The sequence below is a fragment of the Protopterus annectens genome, chromosome 4.part0 (genome assembly GCF_019279795.1).
Source record: "Protopterus annectens isolate FY-2018-M chromosome 4.part0, PAN1.0, whole genome shotgun sequence".
Classification (NCBI taxonomy): Eukaryota; Metazoa; Chordata; order Ceratodontiformes; family Protopteridae; genus Protopterus; species Protopterus annectens.
This window is the reverse complement of record NC_056733.1, coordinates 722,852,494-722,869,050: the sequence shown is the minus strand read 5'-3', so window position 1 is coordinate 722,869,050 and position 16,557 is coordinate 722,852,494.

Genomic DNA, 16,557 nt, shown 5'->3' with positions numbered 1-16,557 from the left:
ATAGCTGCTGGGAGAATTAGCCAGTTATGCAATATAGTAACTATACTAACCTGATAAACTGTGTCACCCTCAACCTGTTCTACATTAGATGGCTCTGTGACATGAGTATGTGTAGGCATATTGACTGTGTCCAAAATATGAGCAGAGGTGTGGGAGCCACAACCTCAGTGTTAGAATGAATCTCTGCTCCACAAGACAGTGCCTCTTCATTGCTACTGTCATAATCAGTGGCTACGAATACTCTGGCATGAGGTGGTAGGCTATCCAAAGTACCAGTGGCAGGCTCACCTATGATAACAAGCAATAAACACAACAAAGAGAGAAATAAGGAATTAAACTGATCAAACCTTTTTAATACAAAAGGTATGTTAACTATAATAGATGCTAAAGCAATGTGGATATTAGTCTCAGTTAGACCTACACTACCTTAACTACACTAATAACAACAGAAAAACTGCACTTAATATATGCAAGTGGTCTTGCAGACTGTTTTCCAGATGTCCCTGTATCTAAGGAAGTGAGAGGAAATGAATCTGATAAGTATCACAGTTCAAATGACACAAGAAACACAGAACAATTCCCTTTTCATCTGCAGATTAAGAATCATCTCATACAAAAAACTACTGGCCAGTTGAATTCCACACCTCCACATCCTCCTCTAGCTCTCTTTCTTGTACTGCATCGTCTAACCCACACTTATCACTCTCTCTAGATATATCAGACAGATAAGATATACAAATATAAAATATCTGGAGTGATAGTTAAATTATTTTTATGTTGCACACCTGGAAGTGTTGCCTAAGGCATTCTGAGTCTGTCATACACATCAGTACCAGCATCAATGATTCTGTGTGAAGCCTCTTCTGTGCTGTCTAAATTTCTGACATTGGACAGGAACACCTCTGTTTCAGCTAGTGGTAGTTTGATAACAAAACCACCACCACTCCTTCATAGCTATCTGTTCTCAGGCAACTGCAGCTACCCTATGGCAATTAAAGGTAAACATATAACTTGCCCAGTGTCATATTTAGGATTCAGCTCTCTGACAGTATCTATGTTGTTGACCACCTGCTGCCATTTCTGGTCTTGGATAGAGTTGTCACCTCTATCTGTAAGTGAAAATATCCATGGGTAACCTAAGGACTGGATAATCAACTCATTTTCTGCATCACTAAATGGTGACTTGTGGGATACAGATGTCTTGGATTCTACAGCCCTCTGTGAGATGAGATGAAATGAACAACAGATCAAAAATAAATTCATAATTTACAGAGAGGATGGCTGTGAACTCAATTATGTGTGACTGTATGCATCCATCATGCACACAATTGAAAATATAATGTTCCCCATGACTACAGCCAAGTTAAAACAAATCCCTCTTCCCTACAAAAGTAATACAATTTACATGCCAGTTGCACAAATTCAATCATCATCATTATGTCTAGATTTATTTCTAACAATGGTAAGCAAATCATCCAGCTTTTGACACAAGGAACACAGATTGCCAGTGTTATCAGATGTTACCTTTAAATATGCATAACATTTATTATACTGTACAAGATATCTGTGCATTAGCAAATCATTAATTGCATACTCATTTAAGGAATCTATATTCAGCTTCAAATGAATAAAATATTGTAAAATAAAAGAATAATCAAAATCAGTAAGCACATAACTCAAAGAGAACTTAAATCAACTTCTATGACAAAAATCACACAAGCGATATACAACTAAATGCTAAAGTACGGTAAAGTTGTTCTGACTGTATAAGTTCTGCAAGCCAGACAAAACCTGTAATTCCTTTACATCACTATTGCTCACAGTTGCACTTCTTTTTAACAGTAAAGATCAGCAAATCACAAACCAAGGTAGGATTGTTTAGATATGCTCTGGATTTTCCTCTCTGCAGTCTGTGTGAATGTACAGCTGTCTAGGCTGCTTATGCTAGCTAGAGCTTACCTGTCTAAAACCTATCCCTTTCTAACAACCAACAGTGAAATTAAAGGTAAAACAACAAAACATGAATCAAAGTAAATATTGTTAAAATGCTATTACTCCCTACCTACTAACAGTGAAAAACAATGATAACAAATAAAATATAAATTCAAATAAAACTTATCTTACCAGTCAACTTCACAGTAAATCACAAACCATGTTAGGATTGTTTACATATGCTCTGGGCATAGGTCAGTTGAAGAGTTATGCCACAGGAAGATGTTCTGGAGCTTTCTGTAAAATGCCTGCAGGAAACAGAGAACAAAGAATGTGAACATAGTTTAGGAGAAAATGATCTAAGGGAAGAGTTGTTTGATTTAGAGATGGCTAGACATATCAAGATCAGTGAAAGAAGTAGATTATAGAAAGTCAATAAGAAACAAAATTGTCAAACTATAATAAAAATGGTGAACACAGTAATCAAGGTTATTAACAAAAATTCATGTGATGTAATATAAGTAATTAGTATATATTACTTTGTAGCTAAATTAATAACAGATAAATTCTTGACACAAAAACCCAGAGCAATAATAAACAAAATGAAGGGGAGAAATCAAATGCCATCATGGAAGCATCTAACTGTGAAAACTATAAAACAATTAAGACTAGAAGAGTCAGTATTATAAGAGTTTAGAAGAGGGAACAGATCATTAAAATTACTTAGAAAGATAGACATGATAAAAGCAATGTGCAGTATCAGAACAGGCCAGGATCTACCGTATAGTATTGGAAATAATAAACTAAAGATATTAGCAAAGGCAAAAAAAAAAACTTAGAGGATAAACAGATACCTACAAAGGAAAAGTACAAAATATGCAATGCATTGATGACCCAAAAAAATGTATAGAGAACTGGGATAAAAAGCTAAAGGAATAGAAACACCACCAAAAAGAAGAAATATAAACATTTTGGAGAAATATCTCTGAAGACCTTGTGGAATATGACAAAGATACTTAATGGATAGAGGAAGTGAAAGAAACAGTAATAATTTCAAATGTACAGGATATGAAATGGGATGTAGTAAAGTGAGAGAAATTGAAACAAAATTAAGAAAAGGTCCTAAATGGAAAACCGTAGGCACAGGCGCAGTACCTAACTTCTGGGTAAAAGTATTAACATCTTTACACAAAGATTTAGCACTGAGTAAGAACTGCTTAAATGCCTATCCTGAACAGACACCAACCTGGATAATAACAGGAAAAAAATACTCCCCCTTAAGAGTGAACATACAAGCTGTCCTAAAAACTACAGAGCCATATTTTGCCTTCTGATGATGATTAAAATACAAACTGAAATTGATTTCAACAGAATTTATAGTCAATTATATGAAAGCTCAATCATGGCAATAGAACAAAAGGGTAACAAAAGAAAGTCATATGGAACAAAGCACCATTGTTGTCAAATAAAGTCATAATGGAAATTATAAAAAGAGGAAGAATCTAAGTATGGCATGAATAGATTACAAAAAAAAAAAACATTTTACAGCATCCCACATTCATGGATAAAGGAGTGCATACAGATGTATAAAATAAACCTGACACTGACCAATTACATTATAATGACCATGAAAAAGTGATAAACTACTTTGCAGCTAAGCCATGATAAAGGACAAATTATTATCCCCTGGATAAAAATTCAAGTGGGGATATTCCAGGGTGAATCTTTTCCAGTGCTGCTGTTTTTTCTTGTCCTTAACCAACTAAACTATTTACTTAACAATTTAGGCCATGGTTACAATTTGGCTCCCAGAAAACAGCTAAGTATAAAGACTTTTCATCTTCTTTTTATAAATGATTTAGAACTCTGTAGCTACATGCATACATACAAATATTTCAAGTATGGGCATTAATGCTCTTCTAGCTTGCCAATATACCAAAACACTCGTTCCCATAATAAGTGTCCAGTGTTCTTAAAAATATCTAAACTAGTACTTTTTTAAAGGAAAAGTCCACCCTAGAAAGAAAAAAAATGTTTTTTTCACTCTATCCTTGTTTCCTGACATATTTTATCAACTCAAAATCACTCTAAGTGCTTTATTTGTAATTTTAGCCTGTTTTCTACAAAATTGCTACCAATGGGGCTTGCTGTAGCAATGTGATTTTGTTCTCCTTCAACCCTTTTTCTTTCTCATAATACTTTGTATGAATCATGCCAGACATAAGGAAGTAACTTTGAATTCCCATGCCATTGACATTTAATGGGATTTGGGAACATCAGTGCTATTTTCTTTACATTCTGTAAAAGGACTGCTTCTCTTTTATCTCTAATCACCTTTATTTATGATTGGTTTAGACCTTGTTTTACACTATCCTTAGAAGTTATCCAGCTACAGCCAGAAAAATAACTAAATTGCAGGCCTTTATTCATGGTTTTCTTTTGTAGTCTGAGGAATTGATTCTGCAAGGGTCTGTCAGTGCATTGACAGTTTTAACACCCTGCAGTAGTGTGGGGGGAAGGGACTCTCAACTCCTTTTGAAGTACAAAAGAAAACAATGAGCAAAGACCTGCAATTTAGCTACTTTTCTGGCTGAATTGATGATTAGAAAAACTCATAGATGGATCTACTCATATACCCAGGTCCTTAAATGAGTCTACAGTTTCAATCACTGTGTGCTATATTAAATATTCACCTTTTAATTTATGTCTCCCGAATCTCATATGCTTAGTTCATCAGATGAGGAGATGAACCCACAATTGTAAGTGATTAAAACTTTCTCAGATGATATAAGAATGTCAATTTGTTTTGATGAATATGTAAAAACAACATTTAAAGCAAAAAGCTGCAGCACCAACAACAAAATCAGTCTGGGACAGAAATGCAATATAAAGGAACTTGAGCAGGAGGGAAGAGTATATAAATATTTGGGAATTGATGAAGGGTTGACAAAAAAGCATGAAGAAATGGGAATGAAACTCTGTAATCAATATTTTAGAAGACTAAAACTAATACTGAAAACAGCCCTGACATCTAAGAACAAAGTCCAGCTATAAACCAATTTTCTCTTTCTTTTCTAACTTACAGTTTTGGGGTGTTTGATTGGCCCCAAAAGGTATTGGATCATTTGGACAGGAAAACAAGAAAAATGTTTCACACTCATCAAATGATTTATAAAATGAATGTATACCAAGATTATATATTCTTTATTCTGAAGGAGGTATGGCTTCCTTAAAACTGATTACATGTCTCACTCTACAATCACAGGACTGCCATACATATCTGCTGATTTCACCAGATCCAAGCATACGCAAGTTTTAAACATGAGGAAACAAGTCTAAGATGACCTCCTTCCTAAGTTAAGCAGAAGCATTTCAGTGTTAAGCAGGAATGGAAATCAATCCAGAAGAAAACAAAAATAAGGCAGGAAGTGAATCAACCAAAAAGCAAAAGAAAGAATATAAGAGGAAGGATCAGGTGAGAAGGCAAGAAATGTGGGAAAGGTGTAAACATAGTTGCAAGTTTAGAAAACTCCTGGAACATCCTCATGTCAATCAGAATCTGACACAGGAATGGTTAAGGAGAGGTGAATTTAAACCAAAGGAAGAAAGGTTAATATTGGCAGCTAAGGATTGTGGACTATATGCATGTTGGTTTACAAACTCCATTCAACATGTGGAAGGGGCAGACAAATGCAGGTTCTGCAAAACAGAAGTAGAAAGAGTTGCACATCTTGTTGCTGTGTGCGCTAAAATAATGGCAGAGGGGCTGTATACTGAAAGGCATAATAATATTGCAAGACAACAGTTACACTGGGGATTGTGCAAGCATTACAATAATGAAGTAACTAAAAAGCATTGGATATATGAGCCACAAAGCATTATGCAGAATGCTAAAGTTTATATCACATGGGATCATCCAATACCAACAGTTCAAAAACAGATGCAAGAAAACAAGAAAAGAAGACAAAAGTAGCATTGATCATTGAAATTGCTACATCCAGAAGTTACAGTATCTGATGTTCAGAGAGACACAAAGTCATAAGATGGCACGATTTGCAGACAGAAATGAGGACATTGTAGAAGAAGGATACCCAGACAGTTCCAATAGTGGTAGGAGCAATGGCTCTTATAAATAAGAATTTACAGTGGTATTTAGATAAGCTACCAATACATATAACTATTTGAATTACAGAAGGAGTCATTTCTGAGAATATTGTGTGAAGGGCACTTTTGGCTAACATCATAGATTGAAACATTGCTAATTTCAGGAACTTTAATCATGCTTTGACTTAGGAAGAGTGTCCATTCCAGTTGGATCTACTTTACAAGCTCGAAGTTTCAAAACTTCGAACTGCAAATGGTTGAGAACATGAGATCAAAGTTTTGAAAATTTGAAATTGTAATAAAAAAATTATTATTTTTTTTATGTTTTTGCAGGGGGCAGGCCATCTTGTACCCCCCCCCCCACACCCCTGCTAAATAAATATACCAACTCTGAGATTGCAGTACATTGAGGAACATAATAAATTTCCCGTTCTGCGCTGTACAGCGATATCCATTCAAAACATTGATCTTATGGTATCGATCATTTGCAGTTCGAAGTTTTGAAACTTTGAACTTGTGAAGGGAATACTTCCAGTAATAATACTAGAAACCTAAAAGACTTGCTGAAATTAAATTTGCAGAAGCCACACTAAATTCCAGGGACAGAGATATATAGCTTTAGGGAAGCAACAGTAATTTAAAAAGTAAGCAGATCAGCAAACAAAAAAAAAAACAGTTCTAACTAGACCCATACGCATGGAAGCAGAGCTTTACTTCCACTGAAACTATCTTTGATACAGCGGCCTATTAGCTGCTTTTAGCAAAGCAGAATAAGCTGAAGAAATAAAACATTTACATATAAAAGTCAAATAATTTACTTACAACAAGCCAGAGATTATCCAAATGCAAAACAGTTCTTACATTTCTGTTGTACAAATACTCAAAAGCTAGCTTTATTTATTTAAATAGGTAAACAGAAAATGGTCTCACAACAATCAATCCTCAATGGCCACAGTAAATTCCAGGGACAGTGATATATAGCTTTAAGGAACCAACAGTAGATAGCCCAGTCCCCCCGCCCACAGTGGACATGATTAACTTGAGCATGGCTTGACACACAAGTTGTAGACATATGAGGAAAATCCATGGCACATCTTTATTAATGTCATAGTTGTTTTGTCTGTGTTGCGTAAATCACTCATATAGGTTATTGCTGACATTCTGCATAGCTGAGCAACAGTTTTTTTGTTTACTGAAATACAGTACATACATATAAGGATAAGCATTCATCTCTTCAGTACAAGTTCATCACTTACCTTTGTTACTGCTGCTGATAACATTTTATAGTCTGGGGTTACCTACGTCTGATCCATAAAGTAGCCAGTCAGTACATGGATAACTAAAGACTGGTAAGTTTATACACATCAGCATTACTATTTGTATGTATTTAGCTGAATTTTTTATTAACTTTAGAGGCGAGTCTGTGCACTATTCTCTGCATCATAGCTAGGGCCATAGCATATTGTACATGCCTCCATCTGACATGATCATCCCCAGCTGCAGGCTCTTCATCTGACTCAGCCTCCATCTGACATGGTCATCCCCAGCTGCTGGTTCCTCCTCTGACTCTGCCTCCATCTGACACAATCATCCCCAGCTGCTGGTTCTTCATCTGACTCAGCCTTCATCTGACATGATCATCCCCAGCTGCTGGTTCTTCCTCTGACTCCACCTTCATCTGACATGATCATCCCCAGCTACTGGTTCCTCCTCTGACTCTGCCTCCATCTAACATGATCATCTCCAGCTGCTGGTTCCTCCTCTGACTCTGCCTCCATCTGACATGATCATCGCCAGCTGCTGGTTCTTTACCTGACTGCTCATCTATATCTGCTGGCTGTGCCTGTGTTGCTGGGAACTGTGGTCCTTGTCCTGGGTCTCCCTGCTGCAAGTGTTTCCCCAAGAATGATATAATGTAATATAGTACAAAATCATAGTACTTTAGCAGAGGTGACATTGTCATAAGGCAAGGCCCCTCCAGATGTACCTAGACATCAGAAACTTGACATGAGCAGGCCAAAACATGCTTCATGATATTTCTAGTCTGACTGTGTGCATTATTGCAACCTTGCTAAATGAAGTTGTGTGGGCTTCTCATGAGAGTATTGAGCTAGGGTCCCAGTACATATCCTGCATCCCTGACTAGCTGTCCTTGAGGAAGGTGTCTCCTAGATAACCTTAGGTCCAGGTCACAGGTCGGCCATATCTGAGAGTTGTGGAATCTGCCAGTATTACCTATACACATATTATACATGGGTCCCCTTCAGAAGCTTGAGGTTTTCAGAAACACGCAATTCATATTGTCCCGACGGTACAACTCAGTTTTTGAAAACTCAAAGGTTTTGAATAGAGACTGCAGTACAGTGAGGATTGGGAAATTTACTCTTTTCCCCACTGTAGTGTGATCTTAGAGTTAGTATATATACATATATATATATATATATATATATATATATATATATATATATATATATATATATACATATATATATATATATATATATATATATATATATGTATATCATATGCAGGTGGTGTTTTGGAAATTTGATCATATCATCTCAACAGTATGAATTTTGAGTTTCTGAAAACTCAAGTGTCTGACACAGAGGCATATATTTATATGGGTCTGCCTGGACCCATCAAAATTACATTTCAACAAAACATAAACAGACAAACACTTTTTCGCGAAAGTGCAATTTCACAAAAAATGCACTTTCACAAAACACAAATAAACTGAAAAAAAAAGAACACAACACAAACCACATTTATGCAGGGGGGCAAGCCACCCTGCACTCCCCATGTTGGGGGGGGGGGTTGCACCCCTACCCCCACCGCTACTTTTATATTCTGACTCCAAGATCGCACTACAGTGGGGAAAAGGGAATATTCCCTTATCCCCACTGTGCCGTGATCTAAGCAACAGCCCCCACTGGTGTCTGCTTAGTTGCCTTTTTGCAAAAGTGCATTTTTGTGAAAATGCACATTTGCAAAAAGCAGTTCATCTGTTTAAGTTTCATTGAAACTTAATTTTGATGGGTCTATAGATAGATATATGGGTCTTGAATGTTTGCTCGAATGAGCAAATGTCCGAAACCCAAATGGCCGGGCATACTTACGCAAAAGTGCTTTCCACCGAAGAAGCACTTTTGCGTAAGTATACCTATTGCCGAGGCCGTACTACAGTATGGATAAGGGAAAATTCCCTTTTCCCCACTGTAGTGTGGTTTTGGAGGGAGAATATTAAAGTAGGACGGTGCAGGTGGGTAAAGCCACCCTGCTAAAATGTTTTTTTTTTTTTTTATATAACATGCTTTAATGAAAGAGCTTTTCAGTAAAAGTGCTTTCGTTAAATTGTGTTCGGCTGTTATGAATGCGGACGTTTGCTCATTCCAGCAAACATCCTAGATCCATATGTGTATATATATATATATATATATATATATATATATATATATATATATATATATATATATATATATATATATATATATAGATATATATATATATATATATATATATATAAATATAAATATATAAATAAGGGTCTACTTCACTTGACCTAAAATTCATTTGACTGACACCCATTTGACCAACACCCAGTTGACCTAAATTTCGTCTGACTGACTACTCATTTGACTGACTCCCATTTCACCGACATAGGTTCATAGGTTTATAGGTAGGTACTAGGCTACTGGTCTCTTATCACACTTTTGGTGTTAAGTAGACTACCGCCTATGTGGTTGTTCATGGGTACAGAGTTTTTACCAAAAGGGATGGCAATGCACTTTTTGGCATTGAGCTTGAGGCCATGGCTTTGACACCAGGCATCTGTCTCAGTGAGGCCCTTTTGTAGCATGTCAACATCGTTAGGAGTTTTGATTATGGCTCCTAGTTTGGAGTCATCTGCAAACTTTGTTAGCCAAAGACCTTCTGTGTTAGCCTGTACTTCAGAGAAGTAGATACCAAACAGGAGAGGACCTAGGACTGATCCCTGTGGTACTCCACTTGTCACTGGTCTGTAGTTGGATTTAGAGTTTCCTACTTTCACAGTGTTGGTTCCTGTCAGTGAGCCAGTTGGCAACCCATCTTGTGACATAGGGATTTATACTTAGTTTAGTGAGTTTATCTATAATTCCAGAGTGGGGGATGGTGTTGAAAGCCTTGGTGAGATCTAGATAGGCTGTGTGAACCACCTTACCCTCATCTACGGCTTTGGTGACCGCTTCAAAGAAGTCTATCAGGTCTAGGAGACATGATTTGCCTTTTACAAACCCGAACTGCATAGGGTCCAGAGTTTGGAGATTACCAATGTCATTGTTTATAAGTTCCATGATGATACGTTCCATAGCCTTGCAGACCAGGCTCGTCAGGCTAATGGTGCAGTAGTTCCCGGCGTCCATGGTGATTCCCCCATTGTGGAGTGGGATAACTATTCCTGTGTGCCAATCAGTGGGCTCAAAGCCTGAGGTGAGGCTATGACTGAACATGGTACTTAGGTGGGGTGCCAGTTCATTCTGTAGTTCATGTAGAACGCAGCCTGGGATGTTGTCAGGTCCCATGGATGCTGTGCTCTTGGCCTTGGAGAGTGTGTTTTTTACCTGTGCAGCCGTGATTACAGGAACTTTGCATTCTTCCAGTATAGAGATGGGCCCGTTTGGGGATGACAGAGGGGTAAAGTTAGCACTGAACCTATCTGTCAGGATGTTGGCAATATCAATTGGTTCTGTATATTTAGTGCCATTGTGCTGTAACTCAGAGCAGATCTGAGTATTGCCATGGAGATTCTTGACATAGCTATAGAATGCTTTGTGGTTGTCTTTAGAATCAGTGTCGATTTTGTTTTCATAACTAGCTTTGTAGGATTTTATGAAGGATCTCAGCTTCTTCCTGAGGCTGACAACAGAGTTCCTCCAATCATGGGTTTTCACTTTTTTTTGCAACAGTTTCTTTCTTCTGTTGTAGAGTTTGCTTATAGCAGTGGACCACTAGATTGTCTTCCTTTTTTTGGAGGATAGCATCTTGGTTCTGTTAGGGATTGCACGATCCATGCACTCGTGTAAGTGCTTAGAAAGTGCAATTGTATAGGATTCAGCAGTCGTACCTCTATTGTCCGCCAGCATTGGTGTCGTGAAGTTTGTCACTTCTGTCTTAAAAAGCGTGAAGTTGGCTTTGGAGAAATTTTTTACGGTGGTTTCCCTAATAGGGGGTGGGGGTGGGATGTAGATGTCTAGGGTGATTCGCTTGTGGTCAGATCTGACCAACGAGGAACTGACCTCTGGTGTGGAACACTGGTTGTCCATGTTGTTAATGACCAGGTCTAGGATATTGCTGCCTCTGGTGGGTGTGTGGATAATTTGATCCAAGGCGTTAGAATTTATGAATTCCAGAAAACGTTGAGCAAGAGTTGGTACATGAGTAGTTTTCTCAGTTAATGGGGGGGGGGGGGTAGTTGAAATTACCCATTATTAGGGTGTTAGGTTGTACCCTAATAATTTCCAGTGTATCATGAAATGAGGACTGGGAATCCTGGGGCATGGTGGGGGATCTGTAGCATGCTACAATTTGGATTGCGGTCTTGCCCAGAGTTAGTTGCACTTGGATAATCTCAGATGCATTATGCTGAGCAAGTAGCCTGGAGGTGTGGATATCCTTAATGAATATGTACACACCTCCACCTTTAGTGCTTCAGTCCAGGTTAGGTGGCCGAAGGGTGTGGTATGAATTATAGCCTGGTAATGCATGGGTGCTCTCTGGAACCTTGAACCAGGTCTCTTCACTGCACAAATGTCGATGTTCTCCATTTTAAGGAGTGCCTTGAGTGAGTGCATTTTGAGGTTTAGACTTCTAGCATTAAGTAGCATTACCCTCAGATTTTGCTTGCTTGTACCTTTTACAGTGGTGAATTTGTCATTTGAATCTTTCCTAAAAAAGGCACTATAGGGGTGACAATAGCCTTAGCCATGTAAGCCTTAAACATGTAAGAGATAGATGTTGTGGGTTTTCCTTCACCTGTGACTTGCTTGTGATAAACAGAATGATTGCAACTTATAGTACTGACTGTTAGAATTCGATAGTTATGTAGAAAGTAGTGTTGTAGTGTTTCTAAATGTCGGTTTGTCTCTTTACATTTTTAAGGGAAGTATCTAAAGTAATTTGGCTAATGTTTTGTGCATTCCTAGGAGTACTGGCAGCATGTAGAGTACTGTAAGGCAAGTTAAAGGTATATGCCCTTTTCCCCACTGTAGTGCGATCCTGGAGTTGGTATATATAATTAGGGGGGATGTGGGGACCACAGCCCCCCACCAAGCTTGGTTGTACACACTCAGACTTACACAAATAAACAAAACACTTACAAAAATATGGTTGTAATTTAAACTCTTAGCACACAATGAAGAGAGAAGACCTATATTCATTAAACCAGTAAAGTATTTTTTAAGGCATTCCCCCTGCTGTGGGCTGTCATTGTGTTGGAAGAGTATCAGGAGTCACACATAAACATAAAGTTGTTCTTCTTTTAAATTTTTTATGAAGTGTTCAAAAGATTAGGATAGTTAAACTGTAAATTGTATGGTGTGTGATCACACAGACAACCTACAGACAGAATCAGTGCTGCAGAAGGTTTTTGTCTCAGTTCCCCTTATGAATGTATCACTGTGTGTGAGCTTAGGCTGCTGTCATATGTGCCACAGTAATAATCAGCATCATCCTCGGCCAGGACAGCAGAGATGGTTAGTTTGCCAGTTTTTCCTGAGCTGTCTTTGGAACCAGAGAACCTGTCTGGGACTCCTGAGGCTCTATAACTGTCGTATGTAAGGAGTCTGGGAGCGCTCCCAGGTTTCTGCTGGTACCAGCTTAGATAGTAGCTGCTAGTGATGCTGCTTCCACGACATGAGAGCTCGACCTTCTGTCCCACAGACGTGGTCATAGATGAATCCTGAGTCAGATCGGCCTGGGCAATGTTACCTGAAATAATTGTAAATAATTATCAGCATAAAGGTATTTTCTTGGCAGCTGTCTTAAATCTGTTTCATTGTTTAAGCTACATTCTTGTTACTGCAGTAAAGCCATCAAAATTATATTTCAGTTTGAAACTTGTCTGTACTTTTAAAATATAAAAAGATAAAACACTTGCATGTGCAGGTTATTATGAACAGTGTAATGACAGGAGCCCAGAACATTTTGTGAAGTGTTGTCAGAATCATAACCAGGATATGCTTATGTGCGCCTCTCTTTACGTGTCTTCATTGCTGACCTATATTCTTAAGAACTTCTCAAGTGGTGACTCTCCTTTCATGCAAATTCTGTCTCGTGTTGTTTTTTCTCTTGGGGCTTTTTTGTGCTGCAGGGTGGAACATATCTTTGTGGCTTCACTGCTTTCTTCTGAACTGTTCAGAGAAATACAAAAATAAATATTTTCTCCATTCTTTCATACATACACTAATCAAACAACTTTATATAGAGTGTAATTCCAGTTTGTTCCAGTGTGCACATTAATGTTTTCTCCTGGAATGCATGCTAAGTACCACCGACTCTGAACATTTTAAAGGAACTTTCCAAACCTGCATTTGTTTAATTCACAAGTTCCCATTTAAGACTTCTTACAGTATATAATTTAAAATCTTTTCAGAATACTGTTTCATTCTTAAAAGAACTGTGTTAAGCATGCAGCGGTCAAGACACACCATGCACATTTGTCATACACCTTTATCTGCATATGTTAATTAGCACGACTGATTAATTATTCTGTCATTTCATTTATTTATTTGTATTTGATTATCACAACAGATTACTGATCCATATGGACCAATTTTATGTTCAGTGCTGAGGATGCAAAAAATGAGGTACAAACATAGAGCACCTAAAAAGTCTGTTTGGTGTAAATATTGCAAAAGGCTCACACATTAATTATAAGTACAGAATAATAATAGCGTATACATTGAAAAGGAGAATAGCTAGTTTGTAAAATGGAGAGCAAGAAAACATTTTGGGGTAAAAAAGTTGGGAAATGGAGGGTTAAACAGTAAGTATATGAAGCTTGAAGGAAACCATATACTGTATTTGGAAAGGATGCAACACTGATCCAAAAAAGCTGCCTTATATGTCAAAGGAATTTATATAAATTAAAAAAGAAAGTATTAACAGAACATATGTGCTCACACTGTTGTGTATTAAGATTTAAGGAATGGTTTCCAGAATATGTGAAACAAACAGCTTTCCCTGATACTAGTTTGTAAAAACACCAGCATCAGGTTTCACTTGCAAGACACCCATGTAAGCCTAATGCATGTAAAAAATTTACAACTCAGCTTTTATTACAGAACTTTATCACAAAGCACTCTACAAAATGGATGGAATAGAATACAAAACACAATGGCAAGAACTCAACAAAAGCCATGTCAATGCATGGATGAAAAGAGCTACTGTAATATTAATTTAAATAATATAGAAGTAGTAAGATAATTAAACTAAAAATATAAATTCATAGCAATAAGTATCAAAGAACACCTCATCTCAAAATAAAACTGAAACAAATATGTCAAGTCTTATAAAATGTTGCTTACAGAATGGAATGCATATGTAATATAAAGTTTGAGTTTGGCGTTTAGAGAAAAATAATTACAAAAAACACAAAATACTGAAAATAAAATTATATAGTAAAAATTTGTAGGAAAAAGACACTGTAATTTTTCAGTTTTTCAACTGTAATAAGAGAATTCCAATAGGTGTTTTATTTTCTATTGTGGCAAACAGTTTTTTTTTATTTCTTTGGCTCTTTGATGAGCGTGGGCTAGATTTTTTGGATTTTGCAGTGCCTTATCTATGTATTTGAAAACTGTTATGAAACTGGGTGACCTGTTACAGAAGTGAATGTTTCCAGACAGAGCCTAAAATATTGGGGGAAAGAAGACCCATGAACAGATTTCAAGTATTGCTCTTATAAACTTAGAATAAGAGGATTTATGTTAGCTTGCTTTTTCTGAAGGATATGAAATCTGAAACTCAAATGTATTTCATTATTTATAGACTTCAGTCCTCCATGATTCACCAGGAAACCATAAATTTTATGAAAACAGTTCCGCCCCACCAAAAAAAGATACAAAATCTGGACATTTTGTAAAATTATGAACAGTTAAAAGGTATAGTCCATTTCACAAATCCACAAATATCATGTAAAATTGTGTAAAAGTCTTTTCTCTAGTAAAAAGTAGAAATGTATTAACTTAATACTGGCATTTGAAAATATTATCAAGGATATCTGAATGGGCAGCCACGGTGGTGCAGCAGTTTGCGTTGTTGCCACACAGCAAGAGGTTCTCCGGTTTGATTCTCGGCTGGGGTGCCTTCTGTGCAGAGTCTGCATGTCCTCCCTGTGGTTGCGTGGGTTTCATCCCAAAGACATGCAGTAGATGGATTGGGCACTCTAAATTGGCCCTAGGAGTGAGTGTGTGCATGTGTGTACCTTCTGTGGAAGGTTGGGCACCGGGCTGGTAACTTGACGCTGTAAAACATCTCTGCCAATCATGAGCAGACAGATGATCCGCTGTGGTGACCCCTAACTGGGAAAAGCTGGAAGAAGACGAATCAAGGATATCTGAATACTTTGAATGTCAGTTTTAGATTTGGGTTCTGACTCAGCTAGAAGCTGAAGGACAAGCTTTGGGCATATTTATGGTCCTCTTTTGCAAAATAATATGATTTGCAAGATACTAATTTATAGAGTTAAACTGCAAAAGTTCATCTAAGAAAGTAATACAAAGTAGAACTGACACTGAGAAGAGATCACAATCTCAGACCATTAACAATGAACACAATGCAAGGGTCACTTTACCACAGCACCATTAACACATGACTGTGATACTGTTGTGTACAATATATGTATTTTATAAGCAGGTACACATGACCATGACACTTTTGTGTAAGATACATGTATTTTGTAACTGGGGACACATGACAGTGATACTGCTGTGCATAATGCATGCATGCATTCTATAAGCAGGATCATGTGACAAAAAGATTGCTGTGTATAACTGTATGTATGTTGTAAGCAGGGGCACATAACTATGGCACTGCCATGTATGATACTTGCATTTTGGCAGAAGGGTTACATAAACATGTCACAGCTCTACATGATGCATATTTTCTGTAACTGGGGACACATAATCATGTGATTCTATTGTGTATGATGTATGTATTCTGTAAGCAGGATCATGTGACAATGACATTGCTGTGTATGACTGTATTTATGTTGTAAGCAGGGAGAAATGCCCATGATACTGCTGTGTATGATGCATGTATACTATAAGCAGGGTCATGTGACAAAGACATTGCTGTGTATGACTGTATGTATGTTGTAAGCAGGGAGACATGCCCATGATACTGCTGTGTATGACTCATGTATACTATAAGCAGGGTCACGTGACAAAGCCATTGCTGTGTATAACTGTATGTATGTTGTTAGCAGGGACACATGACCATTATACTTCCACATATGATGTATGTATTTTGTAAGCAGGGTTG